General features: G+C 40.3%; 1 long non-coding RNA gene across 1 annotated transcript in view; it reads left to right on the forward strand.

The window, feature by feature from the left end:
• Window positions 1-8,360, forward strand: part of LOC138112617 (uncharacterized) — a 28,219-nt gene extending 19,859 nt beyond the window's left edge. The window contains exon 3 of the long non-coding RNA XR_011151783.1: window positions 8,120-8,360. This is a non-coding gene — a long non-coding RNA (uncharacterized lncRNA). The remainder of the gene's footprint in view (window positions 1-8,119) is intronic.
• The last annotated feature ends 4,832 nt before the right edge of the window (window positions 8,361-13,192 follow it).

Raw genomic sequence — 13,192 nt, forward strand, 5'->3', positions numbered from 1 at the left:
AAGCAGCTTCCTGAAGTTCAGAATTTTGAATCTGCTTCCAAAAGAATTGATTTTTTCCAAACCAATGCATTTGGTGTGACTGTGAAATTGAAAGATCATTTTATTCTCACAGATCTAATTTGGGCTGCTGGTTGCTATTACGAAGGTATCTTATCACTAATCTTTTCTAAACTGCAGCTGATATGGTTAGCAGCTGTTACAAATGTCAAGAGCCTCCATACAAACACACAGAATAAGGCGTCCTGAAAGAAACCTTAGAAGGAAGCTCTGACTTTGCCTCGTTCACTTTCATTTCACCTTAGAGAAGCTTCTAAGTACATACTTCTCTGACAATCAAGGGAGTAATAAGCACTTTTTTGATTAAAGATGGATTTATGTACATGCAGTTGCTTTTCAATAGCATGACATTTTTGGGGTTCAAAAATTCCATTACCATTTCTGTTCTTTCAGAGGCCTTTTCATCTGCAAGCAAAATTACATCTCTCTCTCTTAGTGACAAAATAAATACGACTTAATTTACATATGCCTGAACTTTGAAGCATATTAAAAGATACTGTGAGCCCCCAAATATTATGGCTTAACACTTTTGAAATCTACAAAGGGTCAGAAAATAAAAAAAATCTACAAAGATTACTAAATCCTTTGCCAACTTTGATTTCTCCTGCCTGCCTCAATTAATCCTGGGGACAGGCAGAGCCTTTGCCTTTTAAAGACCTGAAGTGGCTGGTCAAGAATAATAAAGGTTAGAAATTAAGATATAGTCAAACTTCATGAGCGTTGTGCTGAGTTGTGCAGATCTCTTACATTAACAACCAGGACTGCTTTTCCACTCAGGTCTATCAGGTCTATCTTTCTTCCACAGCAAACCTGATGTTAAAACTTAAAAGAAAATCTGTTACAGAGAAAGGCTGAATAAATACCCCCTTTGCCTTCTGTGGATCTCAGTTTATGTCCAAGTGGAAGGAGAATGAGTTTAGCCATTTCTAGTTTATTACATGTTGGTTTTAAGTGCCTTTGTGACTACTCACATTGCAAATAAAATCTAGGCATTATTCCAGGCTGAAGTGTGTCCTGTTTAGCTAAGGCTTCTGTCCCCAGGTTTGTCTCTGCCCCATCTCTTCAGGGAGGACACTTCTCTGATAATCCTTCTGCAGGTCTGGTGGGAGCGGGGCTGGGAGAGGGCCCTCCAGGGACAGGGACTGTGCACCACTGCAGTAGCCCCCAGTCTGAGTGTCCCTTCTGCAGAGAAGGAAGCAACATCTAATAAGAACATAAGGGAACCCCAACTTTACATCTGAGATGTGTTGTATCACGAGACAGCTGGAGCCAGCGGTCCCAGAGCACTGGGCAGTAGGAGTGGCCAAGTGTTTCCTTTGCCTAAGCCCAGAAGGGCTCAACAGGCTGGTCCTCCTGGGGAAGAGGTAAAGCAGAGAGGGCATACAGACAGACTTAAAAAAAATCCCACCACTGCTTCAGACACTGTGTTGAGAGGAAATTTTAAAAGTTTGAGGCTATGTTTTCTTCCTCATGTTAAAATTCTCTGCATCCTTTTACAGAGCAGCATTTTCTCCGCTTGGCTGCATTGCTTCCCTTCTACTTGGGTGTTGGTGTATTTAAAAGTTAATGGGATGTTGGGTCGGAAAGAGAGGAGAGGGAAAAAGAAGGGAAATAGGGAAAAAAAAATCCAGGGACAGATTTTGAAATCCAAATCCTATTCTCAGACAGATTTTTCTTTGTTTGCTCAGCTGCTTTTCACAGCCGCCTTACTGGCACAGACAAATATGAACAGCTTGCAGAACAAAATGACAGGAAGATGGAAGGATAATGTGTGTTTAAATATCATTGACCAGCCTCTTTCTTGGCACTCTCAGCATGGGGAAAGCTTGTTATATACTGCCTCCTTTAATCATCTGAGACAGGGCTTTTCCTCCTGCCTATCTATCAAGAGGAGAGAGGATCTTCCTCCAATTGTGAGCTGCAGTGAAGGACAGGTGAATTATTAATATTGTTTGCCACTGACTTTCCTTGTTATTCTTATTTGTTAAGTTCCCAGATGATATGACCCATGATTTTTTTAGTCTGCTGAAAGCCTGACCCACTCAATCACATGCAAACTGCATGTGATCACCAAATGGATTTGAATTTGAGAGGTTTTAAAAAAGCACAGCGAAAGGGAACAATTTTGGTACCTGGAGCCCAGTGAAACAGAGAAGAGAGGAGCTGGTGGAAGGCTGATAATACACAGCCTCCGGTTAATGAACTTGCTGCCAAGAAATTCATCATCTACTCTCTCCCTGGGACAGTGATGCCTGTCAAAACAAAAATCATACACCTTTGGTGCAAGCAGACCTTTGTTACAGCTAGCATCTGAAATGACTAAAATTTAAGCAGATCAAGGATGAAGATAAAGAGAAAAATGGCTCGGCTCTTCCCTTAATTGGACATTTTGTTTTTTCTTGGTTCCTGATGAAGGAGGTTGTTTATTTCCTCAGGCAGATTTTGCTCTGTGTTTCTCCTCTGTGTGTGTGTGTGTATGTGTATAAATCCTATATGAAAATTTGGAGTGCCTGGCTGTAAATCAGGAATCACTAGTTGAAGGTTGCACAGAGATGTATCATTTCTCTCCTTTCAGACCAACCTGAAGGTAGGGGTTTTCTTCTTATTTAGCATTGGAACAAGTTAAAATTATAAAGTGCTTCTTTCCATGTCACATTTCTGGAGTAAGACACATTGTAACCTCGAGTCTATCAAAAAGAAATTGAAGCATGGGGAAATTGTTCACAATTTCATTCTTAAAATAAATGAGGCTACCAATTTTGAGTGCTCATGTATTCAGAGCTTGATGCAGCCTGCCTACCTGGAATTTGCGTCTGAGGCCCTGGGCTGAGCTCTGAGGCTCTCTATTCATCAGGAAAGCATTCCAAGAGGATGACTGGCTTAGCCATAAAAAAAAAAAAATCATCCTCCATCTATCCCAAGGCAATTCCCAGATCCTCTGGGCAGGAAGTAGGGTAAATGTGCAAAAAATCCAAGTGGTTATTCCAGACATTAGGGTCACCACAATTTCCTCCTTAAATGGTTGCTAAAATTACTGTACGTTATTTTTTCAATTGAAAGAGAGAGCAATTGTGTGTAAGTGCATGTGTCTGTGAAGATGGAGGCACTCTTTCATAATCTTTTTTTCATCAAATACTCCCTCAAAAAATCAGTTTGAGCTACACTCCCAGCCTCAAATTTTAACCTAAAACATTAAAGCATCTGTACAGAGAAGGTCTTACCCCTGTCTACACAAAAGCAAACATTTTAGATAAAAGTATCAGCCTGCTTTAACAGCTATGTCTAGTTAGAAGCAGCACTTAGGAAGCCTAATGTTAAGTGTATGCTTATGTAACTTGCTGAATGGGGGACCATATGCTGTAAAAGGCATGTGGTACAGGGATGTAAAGTGGGTAATAACAATAATGAACATTTACATAGCCTTCTGCACTCTCAAAGGGATGTAGGAGCTGTAAGTATAGAGCGTCAGTGACAGCAGGAGATACGAAAATGCAAGGTAGGTTTGCCTGGTTAAATCCTATCTTCAGTTACAACCTCGGAAAATGCAATCAAGCTGGATTTGCTAACTAGGCAAGAAGAATAATTCAGCCCAGGGTTTTTCATGTAGGCAAAGGGTTGTTTCAAAAATAAAAACCTTATCTCTCTTATTATTAGTGATTTCCATTTTCCTATTAACTTAACTGCAGAAAATATTGCTTTACTGTGATGGGGTTCTGAGCTCTAAAATAGATCAATCAAATCAAACCAGCCAAAGATGGTATTCCTGGCCCTGGAGACTGATTTACACAAATCCACAGAGGAAAAAATCTGGAAGTAAAGGAGGGGGAATAGAAAACAACAGAGATTTTTAAGGGTATAGATACATAAATTTGCTTCCTTCTGGACAAGTGACTATGCACCTAACCTTAGAATCAGCCTGTAATTAACCTCTTTAAAAAAACAAACAAAACCAAACAAAACCAACATTAATCCCACTGATGTGTGACAAACAGGCAAAGGAATGAGTGCGTGGCAGGATGCCAGGCAGCATCAGAAAAGCCTTAGGAAAACGAGCTTGAAATTAAAGGGAGAAGTTTGCATTAGAAAAGTACCTCATTCACGGGTCCTATTTCACGAGCATCCTAAAGAGGAGCCTGGGAGTGGTTTCACAGAGCCAAGCCCTCAGAGGTTCCTAAACAGCTTGTCAGTGTAGCTGGATGCAGGGACTGACTTTCCTCGTGGAAATTAAATGAGACAGCTCACAACAGCTGCTCTTGGCCATGGCTGCAGGTAGGATACTGCTTGGGCAGACCACTGAAGTTTTTGTGAAAGCCTGAAACAGAAGGACCAATCCATATGGTTCCTGTTAGAAGGAGAGGCTCCTCCTTGAGCCGATATCAAACTTGCCTCACTCCCTCATGGTTAAATGTTCAAAGTTTAAATTCCTTGTATGCCTTTCTGGAGTAGTTTCAGCCCCTCTCTTCCCTTTCACTTGAATCTCATTTCCTAACCCACCTTCCAAAATATATGCTTGAAGTTCAGCAATAACAAACAGGCTAGTATTTGAATTTGAGGCATTAAAGTCTCAGTTTCACAGTGTAGCAAAAAAGAGTGAAAACATTGCTGACAGCCCTCAGGTCTGCCCGGGATCCTTAAGGGTGATGAGGCTTTGGGAAGTGTTCCCCCATTCCTGGTTGAAGGAATAGAAGGCAAAGGGTTGCACAGCTCCATATTGTGCTGGGCAAATGAATGAAAAAGATGTATTCTGATTGTTATTAAGTACATAGAGGCTGTGTCTGGTTCAAAAAGGCTCCAACCTTCCAATTGCTTGGAGATTGGAGATTATTTTGGGAAAGCACTCTGTATGCTTGCTCTTTTGCTCTTCTCCAGGTTTCTGGCCAGGGTCAGAGTCTGGAGAGCAGTCTGCATGGATTGTTTCCTTCTTCTAGCCTTAGGGTCTGTCCCAAAATACTGCACTGAATTTGTCAGACAAAATCTGTTTTGTTTTGTAAATAATAGGCTGTATGTGCTCTGAACATTAGCATGAGGAAATGTTCCCCTCCTAGTAAAAAGTCTTTTAGTGGAGACATCAAGTTCAGCAAGAGCGTGAGCTAAACCTACCCATCTGGACATGCCCTGGCAAGGAGAGAGGTGAACAAAGAGGAAAAATCTAGTTCTGCAGACTTTTAGCTCCCCAAAGCTGCTGTCAGTGAAGCTGTGAAACTCACAGCAGCTCAGCAATGCGAGGGAGCCCATATCCCCAGAACAGGCCACTGACCCAGCCACTGCTGTGGCTTAGATGGAACCACCTCTAGCTGCATTTGACACACTGACAGCACACTTGTGCCTGGCGAGCAGAGAACCTCTCTGCTGTGATTTGATCTTGTGTCAGCATGGAGGGAAATTTTCCAAAGGAGATAAATTAATTAATCAGGTTAACCCTGAGACGTCTAATGACAAGCATTATTGTGTTTAATTTAACCACCAGTGAATCTGGCAAATACTAAATAGCACTTGAGTTCTGTTTCTTTAATGACTGTTTTTAAAAAAGAAAACAGAAAACCAAAATTAAGGGGAGTTAATTATGTCAGGTTAACAACATTTAATTAAAATGGAGGGAAGAGGTAGCTGTAATTTGCAACCACCATAGTGAGGAACCAAATAGGAGACTACTGTGCAAATCTGTGACAGGCTGCAGCTTTTAATTAAAATTGCAGTTCTTTAAGATAGCCCTGTGTAACCAGAAGATGGCTTCTGGTTAATTGCTGTCACTCCTTCAATATTGCCAGCAGGATTCTTCAGTGGATTCATGTCTTTAATAGAAATCTGTGTGTCAAGGGACATCTTCATGTCAGGTTACATGCTGGATCTGTCATGTGAAGTCCCCATCCCTCTCTGAGGGTGATACTGCACATGAATAATGGTACTGTAGCTGTCTATCTCTTGGGAATGTACAAGCTCTAGATGGGATGAAAGTGATGCTGCTAGACAAGCAAGTTCCATGTCCTTTCATTTAAGGACTGATGTTTCAGTTATGAAGGCAAAAGACAGTTTGCACTTTGTTGTGACACTGATGCTCATAGATCTGTTGGAAAGGCTTTGGCAGTGATGGGTTGACCCATAAATTCACTGTCAGTTCTTGGTCATTTCTCTTAACTTATCCACATCCCTCTATTATCTGCTGGGAAATAACAATCCATACAGCCTTATGATGGTGCTTGAGATCTGCACACAAAACTTTCATATTGGTAAAACCACCACAGCTACAATGTCTTACTGGCATATATGCACACAAAATGTGAGGGAATCAGGTAAATTCACTGCAGAAACAAATAGTTCATGAAGAACTTACAGCGACTGGAAAAGTCAGAGATGTCAAAGGTAGTGTTCAGAAATATATTCACAAAGCAGTAAAAAAGCACAACAAGGCAAGAAAGAGATGGCATCTGCTTAGTGCTGAGAAACAGAAAATGGCACTTGTTAAACTCACTGTCTGCACATATGCATGTACCTTCTTGTGCTGATACATTGCTTTTGTTTCCTAAACTACAAACATACACAAGTACTCACAAGCATATTTGGAAAAAGTTAATTGGAGGTTCAGAAAATACATACTCAATTTGTTAATATGATTGTGCTAATTCAAAACACATCAGGCAAAATCTGAATTTTGGCTCATGGTGTCTTCCATTAGAGGTGGCAGCAGTCTATGTTGAGTTGTCACTAGTAGTTTGGTGGTTTTTGACATAAATATCCTAGAAGTTTTAACTTCAATGGCCCAAAAATCCCATTCTCCATATCCTGTTTCTGTGTTCTCACACTTTTACCTCCTTGGTTTCCTGTTATTCACAAAGAAAAGAAAGTGGGGTTTTGCAGAGTTTTGTACTCTTCAAACTGTGATGGAACAAAGGAGTTTCCTTGTTGACAGAGGATCCATGAGAAGTATACTCAGTCGTTACTCTACCAGACTTAATTATTTTATTTCCCTGTGAATCAGACCATGTCTGTGAAGCTCTGCTATTAGAGTTTCCCCCATGCTTTGTCTTCTGCCTTTCTAGGAGATAAAGTCCTATTGTATACAAGAACGAGACTTACCTATTGTGGCGTTTATCTCAGTTCCCTGCTGCAAAGAAAAGGAGGGTTTCCTACTGGCTAACTAACACTTTTTGTTTAACAAACACCTGAGCAACAACAGCAAGGCTAATGGATATTATCTGTCAATTAAATTATGAGAGCATAAAGTGTGAAAAACACTTCAGCTGCAGAAAATTATTTTCAGGTATATTGTTTCATATGTTTTAAAAGCTTTTTTGTTTGGTTTTTTTAGAGCAAATTTCTTTGAGGTAAAACTAGGCCTTTGTTGTTTATCATAAAGAAGCCAAAAAGCAAAAGTAGAGCTACATCTATCTAAATTTAATTTGCTTGTCCCTTTCTAACTAAAGATTTTATATATATATTTATTTAAATAATACATTTTCTAAGGAGCTAAAAATTCACACACTGTTCTGGGATAACTTCATTAGACTCAACTTTGAAATCCCTTGGTCAGATTCTGCTCCCACACACATGGCTGTAAACATGCTGTAAATCCACTGAAGTGCCTGTTCATTTAACTCAATCTCAGAAAGCTGGAACTGGCCACAAGATTATTTATTTATGGATATCACAACCCCATCGTCACTTAAAAGTAGATGTTTGTATTTCATGTTCTTGATTTTCTTGATTTTTAATCATTCATAGGGCATCATCAAATATTGATGTTCCATCTATTAAAAATGCCATAAATAAATAAATTACGTACACAGGCCTGACCAGAAACAGCATGGTCCAAGATTTTCTAGTTCTGTGTGCCAGAAACTGTCTTCTGTTTGATGATGTATTCAGCTAAGCCTGGAAGGTTGTGGGTAGATAGCAGACCTCTACCTTGTTGACTGCTGTACCATAAACATAAGATGATATTTCTCTTGCTTCGTGGTTAAAATAATCCAGGCAATCTTTGAAAGGGGATGTGAATACCCATACCTGGGTTTCATCTCAAAAACAAAAAATAAAATGTACTAATGACCTTTTCTTACTGTCTTAGGTCTAAATGCTGCATTTTGACTCACATCTTTGGGAAAAAGGAAACCCAAGAGCCATTGGATCACTGAGGCTATTTGGATATCCAATTCTGATCTGTTATTACTTTTTGAAATTACAAACAGAAAGAAAAAAAAACTTAGTTAAAAGCAACCTTCTTGCATACAGACTTTTTACATTAAATGATCCTTTTTTGAGAAGAAAGTTTATTTCAATTTCAAGTTCAGAAGTCACCTTTTAGAAAAAGCAAGGACTAATTATGCACTCAGCACAAACATTTAGGCTAATAAAGCTTTATTCCTTGAAGGGGTGTTAAGAAAATAGATCCACTCATAGTCCTGGTGTTTTAATTGAGTTTTTACCTCCTGCAAGCTTCCATAATCCAAAGGACCTGCCAGCCCCGACATGAGTTTCTCCCTAAGACGTGTTTTTAAGCACAGTTGGTTTCACATTTGTTAGAAGAGCTACAGGATAAGTGAAATGCTGTTGTGTCGAGCTTGTAGTCCTGGGCTAGGAAACATCTGCCTCTGCACAGGAGGTCTGGTATGGACTGCAGCTGTCACCTAAATGACTGTGAGACAGCTCTCAGTGTGCCTGCACCCGAGAGATGGGGGTTTGAGGTGAGGCAAGCCCATCCCTGTGGGCTCCCAATTTCCTCAGGCACTGAGGTTGTCACACCCCACTATTAATATGGGATCACCTGGGAGCCTAAACTGTTGGCTCTTCTGCTGCTTTGGTTTAGGTAAAGCACAGGCTGCTGGGGAACTTTCTGACTGCTGGGTCTCATTTGACCAAAAGGGGTCGAGGGAATCTCTGCTATTGCAGTGATTCATTTGACTTTTAGTGTTTTGTTCATGAAGTACTCGTCTGCCTTCAGTGGTGTGCCCAGGCTGATTCTGACAGTGCCTGTGGGAGGAAGGCACATGGGGACAGGTGATGGGCACAGCTGAAGAGAAAGTAGACTGGGAGCCCCATGTCCTAAAGGAGGATCAGGCAGTCACTCAGTGCTTGTGGCTATGATTGTTTTGATATCTCTCTTGACTCTTCTTCCCTCCTGCCCTTCCTTTTTTATTAATGGAGCTGCTGGGCAGTGCCAAACATGCTTGACAAGTCTCAAAGAATCAATTTCTTTTAAGCTTAATGCAAATAGGCAGCTGGTCAAAGCAGGGAGCCCACAATGTGTCTTTCCATCTCTGTCCCCAAGGTGATCACAAACTGGGTCACCCCTGGAAGGGCACATCTGCTAACACACAGACACATGAAAGAGCAGTGCCACAGGCTTTGGGGTGCCCTCAGTTTCCCTCTCCATGGGCTGGCTCGACTCAAACAGTGGTGAGAGACTGTGGACACTGGGATTTTCTCTTTGGCAAGTTCTCTGCCTTCATGAGGTAACAAGTTAATAAATCCATGAAAATCTAGGCAGCTGGCTGTGTGGACCCTCTCTGTGCCCTTTGATCTATGCACCCATGGCTCTGTGGTGATGCTTACAGCTGCTGACAGGCGATTTGCTGGGGTCTCTGTTCTTTGTTGTGCTTGGTCTTGGCATGAAAATTTCACAGCAGTTAATGAGATCCATTGGCCACAGCAATCCATCCCCTGTGCATTGAGTGCTAATTAGTGTCAGGCTGTCACAATAGCAAGATGAGTTGCAAAATAAAACCATCAACTGCACTCTGATTCTGATTTATTACTTACTTTTCTGTCACTGTGACTGAACAATAATAAAAAATATAAAGTGTCAGTCTGGCCTCTTCTTTGCCTTCATGTGCAGTGGTGATGATTTCCCCGTAATTAATGAGGTGCATTATCTAACTCCCTCACCTTGCAGTAGGAAGAAAAGTCCCTTTTTCACTCTTTCGTTGTTTCCAAAGAGAGAGTCTCTGAAAGCCTTGGGAACACACAATCATTCAGAGTGAATGGCCCAAAAGGCAGGCTCCATTCATGGTTCTGCACACCCCAGGGTCCTTTTGTTCCTCAATTTAATTAGATTTACGCTGGACTGCCTACCCACACCAGTAAACACTGCATCGATGTTTCAGGTCGATGCAAAGCAAGTTGTTAGAGAGGTTCTTGGGACTTGATCCTTTTCCATGTGAGCCCCTTTCCACAGCTCTGTCCTTACAGCACTGAATTAACTGCTGCAGTTTTCTAAGGTGGCACAAATTTTGCCACATAAAAGTTAACTTCTAAATAAATTATGCATGCAGAAAAATCCTAGAGAATGGGTATTTATCACATTTCTACCTAGAAAAAGCTTGGTGACAGCAGTCTTGGTCTCTCAGCTTTGAGATGCTAAGGTTGGGATCAGTCTCACGTGGTCTGTGCATTACAGTGCCAGACAGTTTTTCTCCCAGAAAATTCATCCTTCTCCAGCAGTAAATTTTTGCAAATGGCTTGATTCATATTTATTGTATTTTGCAGACTCTGTCTAGAGAGTAGCAATTGTGATTAGAGTAAGTATCCTACTATTTATAATGAAGCAGCAAAATGAGGGTTGGCATAAAACTCATGTATGTCCATTTGTCTGAGTGTGACTTGAATTATCCAGTAGCAGTGGGAGAAATACTTTCTTTAGTGCCATCTCTTTCTTTTTCCCTTTTTTTTCCTCTTTTTTTTAGCAATATTTATGAGGTGATAAAGTTTTACAAATGTTGTGGGAGGGAATGATCTAGGTCAGGAGAAAATGGTGAATTACCTTTTAATACCACTCTCTAGTCTCTCAAGTTCTTTCCAGGGGTTTTATGCTTAGCACTATTGAATAATCCATGTTGTGGCTGACAATTATTCTTGCAATTAAAGACTGATTCTTATACAGGTCTGCCCATTTTACACCACTAGCTTTTCTACTCTGTAGGACAAGTCACCAGGGTACTTTCTCACACAACAGCTTAAAATGATCCTGAGTAACGGTGTTTCATCTGTAATACACTTAAAATAAAGCAATAATAAATGTTCTATAGGACATCCTATTTCAAAGCAGATCTATTAACCTATTTAGACCTATTTCAAAAGGAAGCTTTTGACTTCCCTGTGGCATTCCAAAATCAAAACTAATGCTACTATTTTTAATTTGTTTTTTACTTGTAATGATTTAATTTGGTGTGGAGACTTTTCACATGGATATAATCAGACATTTTGTTGAAGAGTTTGCCTTTTTCTGTTATCTCCATTGGGTCATTGGCCATGATTTAGAGCAGTAACAGAGAAACCATGACAGCTTCCCCAGCTGTTGCTTTTTTTGCAGTTTACTGGTCTCTTCTTGCTTTGCAAATAGGTCAGTTCTCAGTCATGCACCAGCAGGCTGTCAGGAGTAGCAAAGGGTTCTGTTGAGCTTCTCAACTATGGAGAAAGCTGAGAAAACCTCTCTGAAATGAATGAGAATATCAGAGTGGAAGACCCTCAAACTCATCAGACTCTTTCCACCTTGCTCCCACTCCCCACTTTGGTTCCTTCCAGCTCCCTTATGGTTGCTTTGTGGGTTATTTTTTTTCTTTTCAGATCTGATCAAACATTGGATGCACTGGTTTTTTGCTACTGATTATTTGGGGGTGCTGTTTGCTTGTTTGTTTGCTATTTATCTTTTCCCCACAGAGGACAGATTTTGTCCCTTTCACGTAACAAGTCCATGACTGGAAGTGCCAGTGTGTCCACAAGCTTTTCTTTAATATGTTCTTTTTCTTCTACTTGCTGCTATGGTAGAACTAAAGCAGAGAAAGGTTTGGGAATCTGGAAGCTCTGTTGCTCACCTTTTTCTGTCTCTGCTTTCAGGGAGAGTTTTATTTATTTAAGGACCTAAATGCCTTGTCCTGTTCCATGAGTTTTTCTTGGTGTAGACAAAGTCCTTCAGGGAAGTTTCCTCAAACTTCTTGTCACTGACAGGAATTGGCCTGTGATGTGATGTCTTCTGTTTTCATTTATTAAATGTTTTGTACACAAATAAATGGGAGAAATGGGCATAAAGTTGGACAGTGAAGTAATAGCAGATTAATTGTAGCAATTGGAGTAATTGTAGAAGAGGAAGAATGGAAGTTGAACATAATTAGTGAGATCAGACAGTTTTTATATAACCTGATGTAAATAAGGTTTCAATAGAGTTATAGTTTTTATTTACTTTTTTTAAAATCTAGTTCCTGTTAGCCTTAGAAAAAATGACACAACCAAGGTCATACAGGATCCTGTAGCATGGTCAGGTCATGAACTAGAAGCTTTTGAGTCCCTCTCTGCTATTTGATCTACAGGTTCATGTACCTTCAGCTGCGTTTTGCTATTGTGCAACCTCTTGTGATCCTGATTCTTAAGATCTCATTGGATAATAGGGTGATTCTTCTCCCTCAAGTGTTCCTCTGGATCACAGAATTGTTTAGGTTGGAAAAGATCTCCAAGATCATCCAACCCAACCACCAGCCCAGCAGTATCAACTCTACTTACAAACCACGTCCCTAAGTTGCACACCTGCACGACGTCCAAGTACTTCCAGGTGTGGTGACCCAACCCTGTCCTTAGGCAGCCTCTCCCAACACCTGACAACCCTTTTAGTGAAGAAATCATGATGACAAAATGGGAAGTGAATGGCTAAAGGCCCATGCCTTTATTTTTGTCTGAATTGAAATACATTTTAAATGAAGGTCTGGTCACCCTGCAGGCTGCAAGTGCTAGTTATTTTGTATAATATTTCATATTCAGAGCTTCAGGGTATACGTCAGGTGTACGATAAGCAATCTTATAGAAGACATCTGTGCAAAAGCATGGCTTTGCTGAAATGGTACTAATTTTTTCCATAAGTAGGTCATAGGAAAGGGTAACCCAATATGAGAGTCTTTGTTCATTTAAACGTCTAAAATGCAATCTAACTAATTAAAAGAATGAAAGCATACAAGAAAAAATCCCACATGACAGAATAAACAGCATTTGAAAGAAGGCAGTTTGTTTTCTAATATGTGCTTTATTTTTTATCAGTTATAGCCCCCAAAATTGTGTCCCTTTGTGTTAGTTTAGTTTTTTAGGAACATAACTTGCTTTGTTAATTTGGCATGGACTTAGTCTGTTTACACAAAATACCCTAGCAAAAGAGATTGGC

This window comes from Aphelocoma coerulescens, chromosome 6 (assembly GCF_041296385.1).
Source record: "Aphelocoma coerulescens isolate FSJ_1873_10779 chromosome 6, UR_Acoe_1.0, whole genome shotgun sequence".
NCBI classification, from domain to species: Eukaryota; Metazoa; Chordata; class Aves; order Passeriformes; family Corvidae; genus Aphelocoma; species Aphelocoma coerulescens.